Genomic DNA, 12,655 nt, shown 5'->3' on the forward strand with positions numbered 1-12,655 from the left:
TAGAGAAAAGAATTAAAGAATTTATAATCCTTGTCAAAAACTCAAAATAACTCTTGTGTTATTTCTCTGCTTCAAATAAAGATTCATAGGCAGATCCAAAGAGTAATGATTTTTAAATAAAAAAGTTTTATGAGCTTTTCAAGTAGAGGAATAAAGCTAGATGGTCAGGCTCTTTCTCTGAAGAAAAAAGAAGGGTGGAGTGAGAAGGACAATATAAAAGCCAAACGGGAGAAGAAAAATATTTTGAAGAATGCTCACTAAAATATATTTATAGAATATGATAACACTATTTCATCTCAAGTATTTTATTACTAAAAGAATGGTTCTCCAAGCAAATTAACATCATAAAGAAGGTTTCAGAGAGGATCCAGACTGAGTTATGAGAGTAAGTCATGCTTGTTATTAACAGCAGTTTGCAAACCAAAATGTCTCACTTGATACCTTTTAAATTTGTTTTTAGTTTGTTTATAACAAAAAGGGCTGGGAACAATCCTACTTGACAAAGCTTTGGTAAATCATTAGTTGGGATTAAATATTTATAACAATAATCAGGATTTTAGAGAGTGGGGGAACATTAGAAAAAATTCTAAATTGATTCCACTTCTCAACATATATGTCAGAAAATGGAGTTCCTTAGAGATGGGATGTTTGGTTCAAGATCACACCCAGCTGGTTAAAAGCTTCTAGGATCATGTTCTAAAATATCTTGCTCAGATTTGTTTTCTCTACCATAAATGCTTTAATTGAAACAGATAACACAGAATCATAGACTTTCACTCAGGATGGAAGGAGGCCTTAAAACATATTTTTGGTAACTTTTTTTTTTACTGAAAAATACACAATTCATATGTATATAGTAAACACATCCACCCCAGTAAAGAAACAAAATGTTACCCAAACTCCAGAAGACATCTTGTACCCCTTCAGGTATGGCCCACCCTACCCCAAAGGGTCAGATATCTCTATACCCAGTTGAGGAAGAAGCAAATTGAGGTCCACATTGGGTAAATTATTTTCCTCAAAGCAAATTGTTAGCAAGCACATGAAACATGATCTTGTGCTGTCTGCTTCAGTAGCTTTCCACTAATTTAATTTAATTCTATCTAATGTAACTAACGATGCACGATGGAAAAGTGCTGTCAGAGTCTCCCAGATGTTTGTTAAAGAAGTTGATGAAATTGTTCCTGAAGTTCCTCTGGTTCCATACATTATCTCTGCATCCCCTGTGGGGTTTTCTTGGCCTCTCGCTGACACTGCAAGGTCTCATGACATCTCCTTGACGGTTCTGGGCTGTCCAAGTATTTCTGAGCAACACTCACTATGAAGCTATAGGCATGTGTGGTATTGTCCTTTGCAGAGCTTTTCTAGGGGGCTGAATGCGAGCCCATTTCACTAGGTGAACTCCCATGTCTACTTTTGAAGAATTTATCTCTGGGGTAATTCACTTTGATAGAAGAGAATGCTTCAGTTGCCTGGGGGAACATGAAGACTGCTAGTACTTTAGAGGCAGTATGGGAAAAGGAACTGTATGTATATCACTCTCCTTGCACAGTTTTTACTTTTATAGGTCATGTTATTTTGTCCTGCTTAAGAAATCTTTGACTCAGGTCACAAAGATTTTCTTCTGTTTTATAGTTTCACTTCTTATAGTTAGGTCTACGATCCACTTTGAATTAATTTTTATCCATGGTGTGATGTATAGATTGAGGCTAATTTTTAAAATACAGATTATATATAGTTGTTCCAACACAATTCAAAGACTAATTTTTTCTTTTACCTTGACTTGTTAAAGGACTTGGCTTATTCCAGGAACAGAAAGGAGGTCAGTGTGGCTTGAACATGGTGAGAGAGGAGGAGAGTACTGTGAAACAATGTTGAAGAGAAAGGTAGGGGTCAACCCTTATAAGATCTTGTGGGCCTTGATAAGAGAAATTTGGATTTTATTCTGAGAGCAATATAACTGCTTTAAGTATTTTAAGAAGTGGGGAAGGAAGATCTGATTTATATATTTGAAAGGTAAGTCTTTGTCTGTTTTTATGAGTTTAGTGAGACCACTCCGATGAAGGTCACTATGGACCATGCACTAGTAAGCTGATATTGATGGAGTTTTATTGTTTATTCAGGGAGCAAAATTTGGCCCATAGCTCAGCAGTTCTTAAACTGCCAACTGCACATATGCTTTTTTCCTCTTTTTGTAGGGGTCTTTATGAAACCAGAGATAATGCACTGTTTTGGATGCTAGCTTATATGCTGCTATAGCCAGAAGTGTTTGCCAGGAATGCTAAAAGTGCTACCTGGTGTTTTGTGTCCTTTTGGCTTCTCTTTTTGCTATTTATTTGTTGCCAAGGTAAACACTGTACTAATGCCAGTGAGAAAAAGCTTAAGAAGACTTTTTAGTTATTAGAGATTGTATAGCCCTTGCTGATTATTACCAGCTTAATTTGAAGTACATGAAATTAACTAAACATGAGGATAGTACTTTTATAATAAAATTTTTATAATGCATTGTGATCATCTATTGAACCTGAAAATGATTAAATTAACTTAAATAAAAATCAACACTATTAATACAGAAAAGTTTTCTTCTGTATTAGAGTAGGTTATAAAAGAAGTTGTAGAGATCTCTAATACTAGAATGGGTATGATCTGGAAAGATTTCATGGAAGGATGATCAACTGGTTAAATTACATCCAGATGGTCTTTTCAGTTCAATTCCCAAAAGCTCTCTGTTTAAACACATATATTCCTACTTAAACTACAATAGTTTTAGTAGGGCTTTTTCTTTTACTGAGTAAGTTCTATATGATTAATATCAACTGTTTGCCTGATCAATTCTGCTAATCAGTTTCAAAATTTGCATAATGACTATACAGTTTCTCTAATACTGTGAGAATGTTGGTTAAGAGGATAGATACTTTATTAAGTAAATGTTGGTACTCGTCATAATAATCTTGACATTCCTTACTTTTACTTTCTTAATATTACCTCCACATTAATCCAAACTTCATTTTAAAGATATTTTTAGCTTTTAAATATAGAATTTAGTTTAGTCTTTTAAAGACTTAACACTTATGGAAATAGCCTTGCCACACAATGAAATTGAAAACTTTCTCAATTTAAAGAGATGTAAAGAAACTTTTTGTTAGACTAGATATTGTAAAAAATTCTCCCACTAACAGCATCTAGATATTAAGAGGTGAATATCTTCAAAACGAAGTGAAAACTGAAACTAGAGTGGTAAGCTAGCACTAAAGCCTTGATTTCCCCGAAGGGGTCTACAATACTAAAACTGGTCAGGGTTTGCCAGCCAGTACTTTTTGTCTAACAAGATGGGAAAAAACTAAGACTGATGCATAAAGCTAGGATGCTAAAAAAGGCTAGACCTTCAGTGAGAGTTTGAGCTAGGAAAAAAATCATCAAGGTAAAAGGAGATAAAAGGGCACTTTTAAAATCCCAGTTCTTGGATTCAGTTGGGGAGAAGTCTCCACTGAAAATTAATTACAAGCCTGTCTGCATATAAGCTTAGGGATTGAATTTACAAAACCTGCACAGTTCAAGAAATACCATGCTAACAATATAAAGTACTTTCAGGTGGGTAGTGCACCAGATTGGGAGAGGGCCTACCAAAAGCAAATACATATTCATGTGGAAGAATGCATTCTCTACTTGCTTCCTTCAAATTTAGGTCAGCCAAATAGGAGCTCACACATGCAAGGAAACAAGCCACTGTGAGTAGAGTTAACAAAAACAACAAAGAGTGAATTAAATAACCCTGATCTAGGACCTGACACGGAGACTGAGGTGTTGAAATGACCTACTGCAGAATATAAAATAAGTATGCTTAAGATAAAACTGCAAATAAAAAAGATTGTAAATATGATCAAGGGACAATACTAGGAGAATATTTTAACTATTACATAAGCTTGGAAATGAACTAAATCAAATTTAGAGAAATAAAATATATTTATTTACATTAAAATTATTTAATTTAAAATTTATTTAAATTAACATATGTTAAACATCAGGCCAGACACAGCTGAAGAGAAACTAATAAACTGGAGAAAAGATCTGAAGAATATATAGATTTAGCCCAGAGAAATTAAGAAAATAAGGAGTTTGGATTAGGGGATCTGAAAAACAGAATAGAAAGGTCTAGGACATGTCTAAAGAGTTCAGAATAAAAGGCGTAATGATGAGAGAGTATATTTTGAAAATATTAATACTTTTATAATAAAAATTATCCACAATTGAGGAAACACACAAATGCTTAGATTTAGGAAAATAACAACTCCCAAGCAGAATGAATAAAAACCAATCTTAACATGGCCATATTGTTGTAAAAGTCAGACCATCAGTGACAAGAGAATACAAAAAGCAACTTGTTAAAGCAACCCACATTCAAATAAAAATTAGACTGATGCCACAGCAGTACAGATGAAAGCCAGAAAAAATAGAAACACATTTTTAACATGCTGAGAGAAAATAAAAGTTCATCTAAAACTGGGAACAGTTAAAGTACCTTTAATAGTGAGGATGAAATAAAACCATTTTCATTCAAACACAGAGGAATTCGCCACCAACAGACTTCACTAAAGGAACTTCCAAAGGATGTACTTAAGGCAGAAGTAAAATGATCCCACATAGAAAGGTCTAAGGTCTGAGAAAGAATGGTATGCAGAAATACTGGCAAATATGAGGAAAAATGTAAACCAGGATAGACTGTATTTAAAAAGTAGAAACTTATTTTGGGGTAAAATATATAAAAATTTCATAATAATCTTTAAAATGAGAGTAGAGCAGAGTTGTTATGTGTTGAGTTGTTTCCCTCCAAAAAGATACGTTGGAGTCCTAACCCACCACACCACAAAATGTCACTTTATTTGGAGATATGGTCTTTATACAGGTGATTCAGTGAAGAGCAGGTCATTTAGATGGCCCTAGTCTGATACAATTGACGTCCTAATAAAAAGGAGGAATCTGGGTGCAGCCAGCACACAGGAAGGAAACCATGTGAAGATGAAGGCAGAGATCATGGTGTGCTTCTAGAAGCCAAAGAAGGCCAAAGATTGCCAGCAAACCACCAGAAGCTTAAGATTCACAGGATTAATTCTACTTCTCAGAAGAAACCAATCCTGCTGACACCTTGACCTTGGACTTCTAGTCCTCAGAACTGCACAACAGTAACAATCTGCTGTTCAAGTCACCCAGCTTGTCGTACTTTGTTATAGCAGCCCTAGCAAACTAATACCGAAAAGTGTTCAGCGTAATACTTCCAATGTGAGAGAGTTCTAATATCAATATCTTTATCTTATTTGCAAAAACAAGATTATATATATTTAAGCAAACTATGCATATTAACATTTTTCTTGGAAGTTGTTAAAAATGGAAATATAATGTATATCTTTTACTGCAGCAGAGGATAAATGGAATAATAAACTGCCATTGGCTATATGGCTGATTCCAAAATGTGGACAGGAAATGTACAAGATGATCCTGAAATCTCTTCATACCAGAAAGCAAAGAAACTCTCAAAAACTACTACTTAAGGACTCATAAACTAATCTGATTATGCTGCACTGGTCAAAGATGGAAAAATTTGTATGTCAACGAAGATAACAGCAATAGATTAAAATACAGAATCTGGCAGAAATAAGGCCTGCTTGAGTGTGGTTGGTAGGGTAATAACTTGGGTGTAATAATTTAAAGTTTTAATTTGAACAGTTCACCTAAAATGGTGTACTTGAGTGTGATATTATTATGTCACAGAATTACATGCTTATACTTTTGTAATAAAGGGTTTATAATAAAAAAGGGGCATTATTTGTGCTGGAAAATATATCAAATATATTTAAATACAGAAGATGTTACTTATGATTTATAGAAATATATAAATAAACGAACTCTCCAGTTACCTTTGGAGGGTACTAGAGAATGATCTCATTATTGAAAACTATTGAAGGTATCATTAATTAGTCCTATATTTCCTAAAAGATTTCCTAAGCCCACAGAGTATGCCAAAATTTGTTGTGGGAGTTTATAGACCTATTCCAGAAAATAAATATGGAAGTTTTACAAATTCAAATATCACCATTTAAAAATTCCTAATGAGCCCTGGCTGGTGTGGCTCGCCAGTTTGATTCCCAGTCAGGGCACATGCCTGGGTTGCAGGCCAGGTCAGGTCCCCAGTAGGGAGCGCGCGAGAGGCAACCACACATTGATGCTCCTCTCCTCTTTCTTCCTCTTTTACCCTCTAAAATAAATAAATAAAATCTTTAAAAAATCCCTAATGAACTAATAGATCTTTATAATGATCATCATCAATGGCAGACAAGACCATAAAAAGAGAGTAACCAAATGTTATGTATGTCCTGACAGAATGGCAATATACCACATAGGTTAGATACCTGTGAGATAACCTTGCAAAAAAATCCACTAGATAGAAGAAAACATAAGCACTCAACTTATGGACCTTGGTCTTAGAGAAGGTTTTATGAATTTGACCCCAAAGGCAAGAGATGTAAAGGTAAATATAAATGAATGGGCCTATACCAAACTAAAAATCTTCTACAGAGCTGGCAAAAGAACGACAGCCCAGAGAAGACAAAACTAAATGGTCAATAAGTACAAAAAAACACAAAACCTCAAGAATAATTCATTAAATTCAACAGGAAATAATGAGATACCATTTATACATTTCATAGTAACAAAAATTAAAAAGGGCTGCAATTCCAAGTGTCAATAATGAGGCTGAACAACATTGACCAGCAGCAAATCTACTTCTAGGTATATACCTATGTACAGAAACTCCCTCACATGTACACAAGGAACATACACAAGAACATTTATAGCATAAGTGTTTATAAGAACAAAGTATTACAAACAAATGCACATCATAAGCAAAACTGATAAAGAAAAATTGCAAATAATCACACAATAGACTACTATCAAACAATTGAAATGAATTGTAGTCACAAATATTAACATGGATGAATCTCATAAACATAATGTTGAGGAAAGAAATAAAATTCCAGATAATATAAATGTTACGATAATATTTAATAAAGTTTAAGTACTTCCATAAATACATATAAGAAAATTATAAAGAAATCCATCGGTGCCCTGGCTGGGTAGTGCAGTTGGTTGATGTGTCATCCTGTACAACAAAAGGCTGCAAGTTCGATTCCCCATCAGGGCACACACCTAGGTTGCAGGTTCAAGTCCCAGCCGAGGTGCATATGGGGGGCAACCAATTGATGTTTCTCTTCCACATTGATGTTTCTCCTTCTCTCTCTCTCTCTCTCTCTCTGTCCCCCTTTCTCTGTCTCTAAAATCAATAAAAACATGGTCAAGTAAGGATTAAAAAACCCAAATGAGCCCTAGCTGGCGTAGCTCAGTGGATTGAGCGCGGGCTGGGAACCAAAGTGTCCCAGGTTCGATTCCCAGCCAGGGTACATTCCTGGGTTGCAGGCCATAACCCCCAGCAACTGCACATTGATGTTTCTCTCTCTCTTTCTCCCTCTCTCTCCCCCTCCCTTCCCTCCCTAAAAATAAATAAATAAATAAAGTCTTTAAAAAAGAAACAAAAACAAAAAACAAAAACAAAAAAACCCCAAATGCACTGGAATGCTGAAATAAAATTCAGAATAGTAATTATGTGTTGGGGAGAAGTGGCATTTCATAACAGGCTATCATTGGATTGGCAAAATTTTGTTTCTTAATCTGAGTGGTGGGTATTATATTATTATACACCTTTTACTTAAAAGTGTTCCAGGCACTGCTAGTACTAGAAAGAAATATTATGTCGAATAAGAGAGATAGTTCTTAGCTTTACAGACCTTGAAATCTATCTGGGAAGATAAATACTAAATGAATAGTTTCCAGCATTCTAGATGACTTGCTATTCTCAAAGATGATTCTTTGCGAATGTCTGCTTTCTCTTGACCTTGCCTGCTCTTCTGCTGACCCATGTGCCATGCAGGTCTCCATGACTACAAAGTTTCCCTGATGTCCCCTGCAGTATTGATCCTGCCTTCCTCTTTCAGATTGCAATGCTCTCCTTTTTAATCTCTGAACTGCAATTACTGGTTTACCTCTCTGTTCCTGCGAATAAATAGCCTGTGAACTCCTTTAAAAAGGGATCATTTTCCATCTATTCACCATTGTGGCACATAATAGATTTTAAAAAGCTGTGTTGACATGTGAAAAGTGAAGCAGTAAGGCAATTACTCAGATAATACACGGTTAAAGTGAAAGGAATATGCACAGTCCTTTGCCTCAATAATTAAAATATTATTGGGCAAAATTTATTCTAACACAGCAAATATAAATACAATGATATTATTAAACTGCTAAGGGTTTTTTAAGTTATAACAAAAAACCACCCTATTTTATTTTACACTATTGTCTTTTTTTGGAGTTCTTTGTCGAAATAGTGACTTCTCTCTGTGCATGAAACTTCTTTATATGCTATCAAAATAAGTAAGTATATTTAATGAAGACTTTGGAAAATTTTGATGAAAGCACCCTCATTCAAGAATGTTTTTCTATATTTGATTCATGCAAAGTTTTGTTCATTTTTGACCAGTTGCCTGACAACACAAAGTTTTGTTTATATCAGAGAGAAAAACACTAGTATTTTTAAAGCTAGTGTTTTCCTTGAGTTGATATATCATAAGAACTTCTCTTTGAATATCAGATGTGCAAAGACTGATATCTTGTATAGTATTTTTTACCATAAATTTGATTACTACTTTGTGTACTGTGCTACCTTGGTGTAATATTACTTTTTTTCAAATGACTCCCAAGGCTTATGTCTCACTAATTAAAATTTTCAGAAAATCTGTTAATTACTTATACTAGAGTGCCTGTGATTAAAGTGTTTCCAATATGTTATTAATTTATGTTCACTTGTATGTGGTAGCAACCAAAAATTGAGATGACAGTCCTGTTATTATGTGAATTTGGCCAGAACACATTATAAAAGATACATTCTCTGCTGCCCTGTAACTAAATTTTTTCAACCTTTCCTACACAAAAATAATTTCTAATCGCATACACATTTAAGAAGAGAATAAATCAAATGCCTTAAAATGATAAAAAACACAGATGAACTTAATTTCCCATTATCCTACCAGTAACTGGAATTGGCCTTTTGCCTTAAGGCTTGCTCTCACAAAGGCCCATCTGATTCCTACCACCACCAGGACCTCTGTGGCTTCCATTAGATAGCCTCCTCAGCCCAGAGAGGAATACAGCACTTTGGCACAGGTAATTCAAAAGAATGTCTCCAAAACTTATTTGAGGTGATATCTTAAGTTCCTTTGAATTATACCTTATAAGGAAATTAGTTCTTAAATTTAACTCCACAGAAACACATCGTTGGGAGTAATAACAAGGAAAGCAGGTTGCCACCTGGGGACGTCGTCTGTTGCTCGAGGGCGGTACTGAGTACATCAGGGTGGAAAATGGGACATCTCTACGTTTATTGGTCTCAAAAACCGCCCTGAGAAGGGATGCCCACTATCTCCACTACTACTTCATATTGAACTGGGAATACTGGATAATACATTCAGATACAACGAGATAAGTAGAGGCATTAAGAATTAGAAAAAATAATAAAAAATTATTCTTATGTACAGTTGATTAGATAATATTCTTGGAAAACCAGACTGAATAAATAATGCAATTAACATATACATAAATTCTATGGTGTAACAGGACACAATTTTAACATATAAAAACCAATAGTCTCATATAAATAAATAATAACAAGATAGAAGACAATGGGAGAAAAACTTCTTTGCAATAAAAATATAGAATACTTAGGGATTAACTTAAAAAGAAATGTGTAAAATCTATATGAGGAAACCTTTAAAATACCTGTGAAGGCACAAAACCAGATTTAAATAAATGAAAAAAAATGACTCAACATAAAAGATTTAACTCTTTTCAAGTTATAACATAAAGTAAATGTGATCCAATAAAATCCAACAAGTAGAAAAAGATTGAGGAAGAACTCTAGAAATTAATATGAAGCAATTTCCAGGATACAACTTAATTTAGAAAAAAAAACACCCAAGTATACATGATACACTACCTTTTGTGTAAGAAAGAGAGATTAGATGATATACATATATTTTTATGCAGATGCAGATAGAATGTGTGTGTTTGTGTATGTGTACTGCAAACTAGAAATTCAGTTAAAACAAACATGTGAGTCTCTTTAGAATATACAATTTTAATTTTGAACAACAAAATGTTTTCAGATTCAGTAATAAAATTAAATTAAAAAGAATGAAAAAAGATAACCCTACAATCAGATACAAATGAAACTAACATATCAAATTGATAAAATAACACAAAAAAGAAATTCATTCTAGTAAATTTTAAACATAGTACCCTGGCCATATATCATTAATGGTTTTTTTTTCCCTAAGTACTAGAAAAACTGCAAAAATATTCTGAACTTTACTGTTAGTTTTATTGTTGATAATAATATTGATGCAATACTATTGGAACTATTTTGTATATCTTACAGAAAAGAGAAAATCAGTGAATATATTGATATCATTGGAAACCAATGTTTTCACTGTGAGAAAAAGGAGATAACTAATTTGGAATAGAAGAAAGTGTTGGGCTTGAACTGTAGCTATCAGTGTGGATTCCTGATATTTATTCATCTATGTATGTATGTATACACCCCCCATAGTTTTTGGACTATAAGACACACTTGTTTTCCCCAAATTTGGGAGGAATAATGGTTGTTAATGTTGCTATTGAGTTCTGTTTACATTTACATTGGTGAAATATTATGTTATTTGTGTTATTAAATATTTTACCACATTTTTTGCTTCAAAATTTTTTTCTATTTTCCTCCTCTAAAACCTAGATATGTCTTATGGTCCAAAACACGCATGCGCGTGCGCTAGCGCGCACGCATACACACACACACACACACACACACACACAGAGTATTATATATAATACATATAATATATTATATATGTAATATATATAATATATATCTTTCTTGATATATATAGATATATTTCTTAGCTCTGTTCATTGAATGTGTTTAAAGGAATGACATCCCACTAGCAACCAACATTCTGACCTGTTTCTAAAAACATTTCCCACCAAAAGTCATCAGGCAGCTCCCTGCAGTAATGCTTGGTCCTGAGATGGGATCAGGAAAGTAAAGATGTCCCAGGCATAAGTATGGGGACATGTCAAAAGGATCTAAGAGCTTGTAGGTGGGATGGCAAATTGGTATAGCCATATGGAAAACAGTATGGGAATTCCTCAAAAAATTAAAAATAGAACATATGACCCAGCAATTCCACCTCTGGGTATTTATCCAAAGAAATTTAAAACACTAATTCAAAAGAATATATCCACCCCTCTGTCCATTGCAGCATTATTTACAATAGCTCAGATGTGCAGCCAATCTAAATGCCCATTAATACACAATTAAATAAAGAGGATATAGTACTTATATCAAATGGAATATTACTTGGCCATAAAAAGAATGAAATTTTACCATTTGTGACAACACAGATGGACCTAGAGGGTATTATGGTAAGTGAAATAGGTCAGACAAAGACAAATACCATATGATTTCACTTATATGTGAAATCTAAAGAATAATATAAATAAACTAATCATGAACAGACCCATAGATATGAGAACAAACTGATGGTTGCCAGATGGAGGAGAGGTGGAGGGACTGGGTGAAAAAGATGAAGAAATTAAGAAGTACAAATTGGTAGTTACAAAGTAGTCACAGGAGTGTAAAGTACAGCAGCATAGGGAATATAGGCAGTAATATTATAACAACTTGGTATGGTGCCAGGTGGGGTACTAGGTTTATCAGGGTGATAACTTTGCAAATTATATAAATGTCTAGCTACTATACTATATACCTGAAACTAATATAAAACAATACTGAATGTCAACTGTAATTGAACAAAAAGGATCCAAGAGCTGTCTTAATAGAATCCCACTTATGGTCCTGGTCAGGTAGCTTAGTTGGTTAGAGCTTTGTCCTGATATGCTAAAATTGTGGGTTTGATCCTTGGTCAGGGCACATACGAGAATCAACCAATGAATGTGTAATGAGTGGAACAACAAATCGGTACCTCCTTTCTCTAAAAAAATCAATAAAAGCTTAGTTTTAAAAAAACATGGCAACAATTTGAACACTGAAACGAGTAATGTAGGTAATGGATTACAACATAGTGAACAGAAGAAGAACCCACAAATCCCCAGTGATACCCATAAGAAAGTATGAAGAGTATTTCTTTACAAAAAGAATATCAGCTAATGAGCCCTGGCTGGCATAGCTCAGTGGATTGAGCGTGGGCTGCGAACCAAAATGTCCCAGGTTGGATTCCCAGCCAGGGTACATGCCTGGGTTGCAGGCCATAACCCCCAGCAACCACACATTGATGTTTCTCTCTCTCTCTCTCTGTCTTCCTCCCTTCCCTCTCTAAAAATAAATAAATAAAATCTTTAAAAAAGTAAATAATAACAATGCTTTAAAAAATGTTTAAAAAAAGAATGTCAGCTAATGAATGTAGAAATAACAATAGCATTAGAAGTTGACAATTTTTTCAGACACAAATAATTTATTTAACCAAAACCCATCAATTGATAG

The sequence above is a fragment of the Phyllostomus discolor genome, chromosome 4 (genome assembly GCF_004126475.2).
Source record: "Phyllostomus discolor isolate MPI-MPIP mPhyDis1 chromosome 4, mPhyDis1.pri.v3, whole genome shotgun sequence".
NCBI classification, from domain to species: Eukaryota; Metazoa; Chordata; class Mammalia; order Chiroptera; family Phyllostomidae; genus Phyllostomus; species Phyllostomus discolor.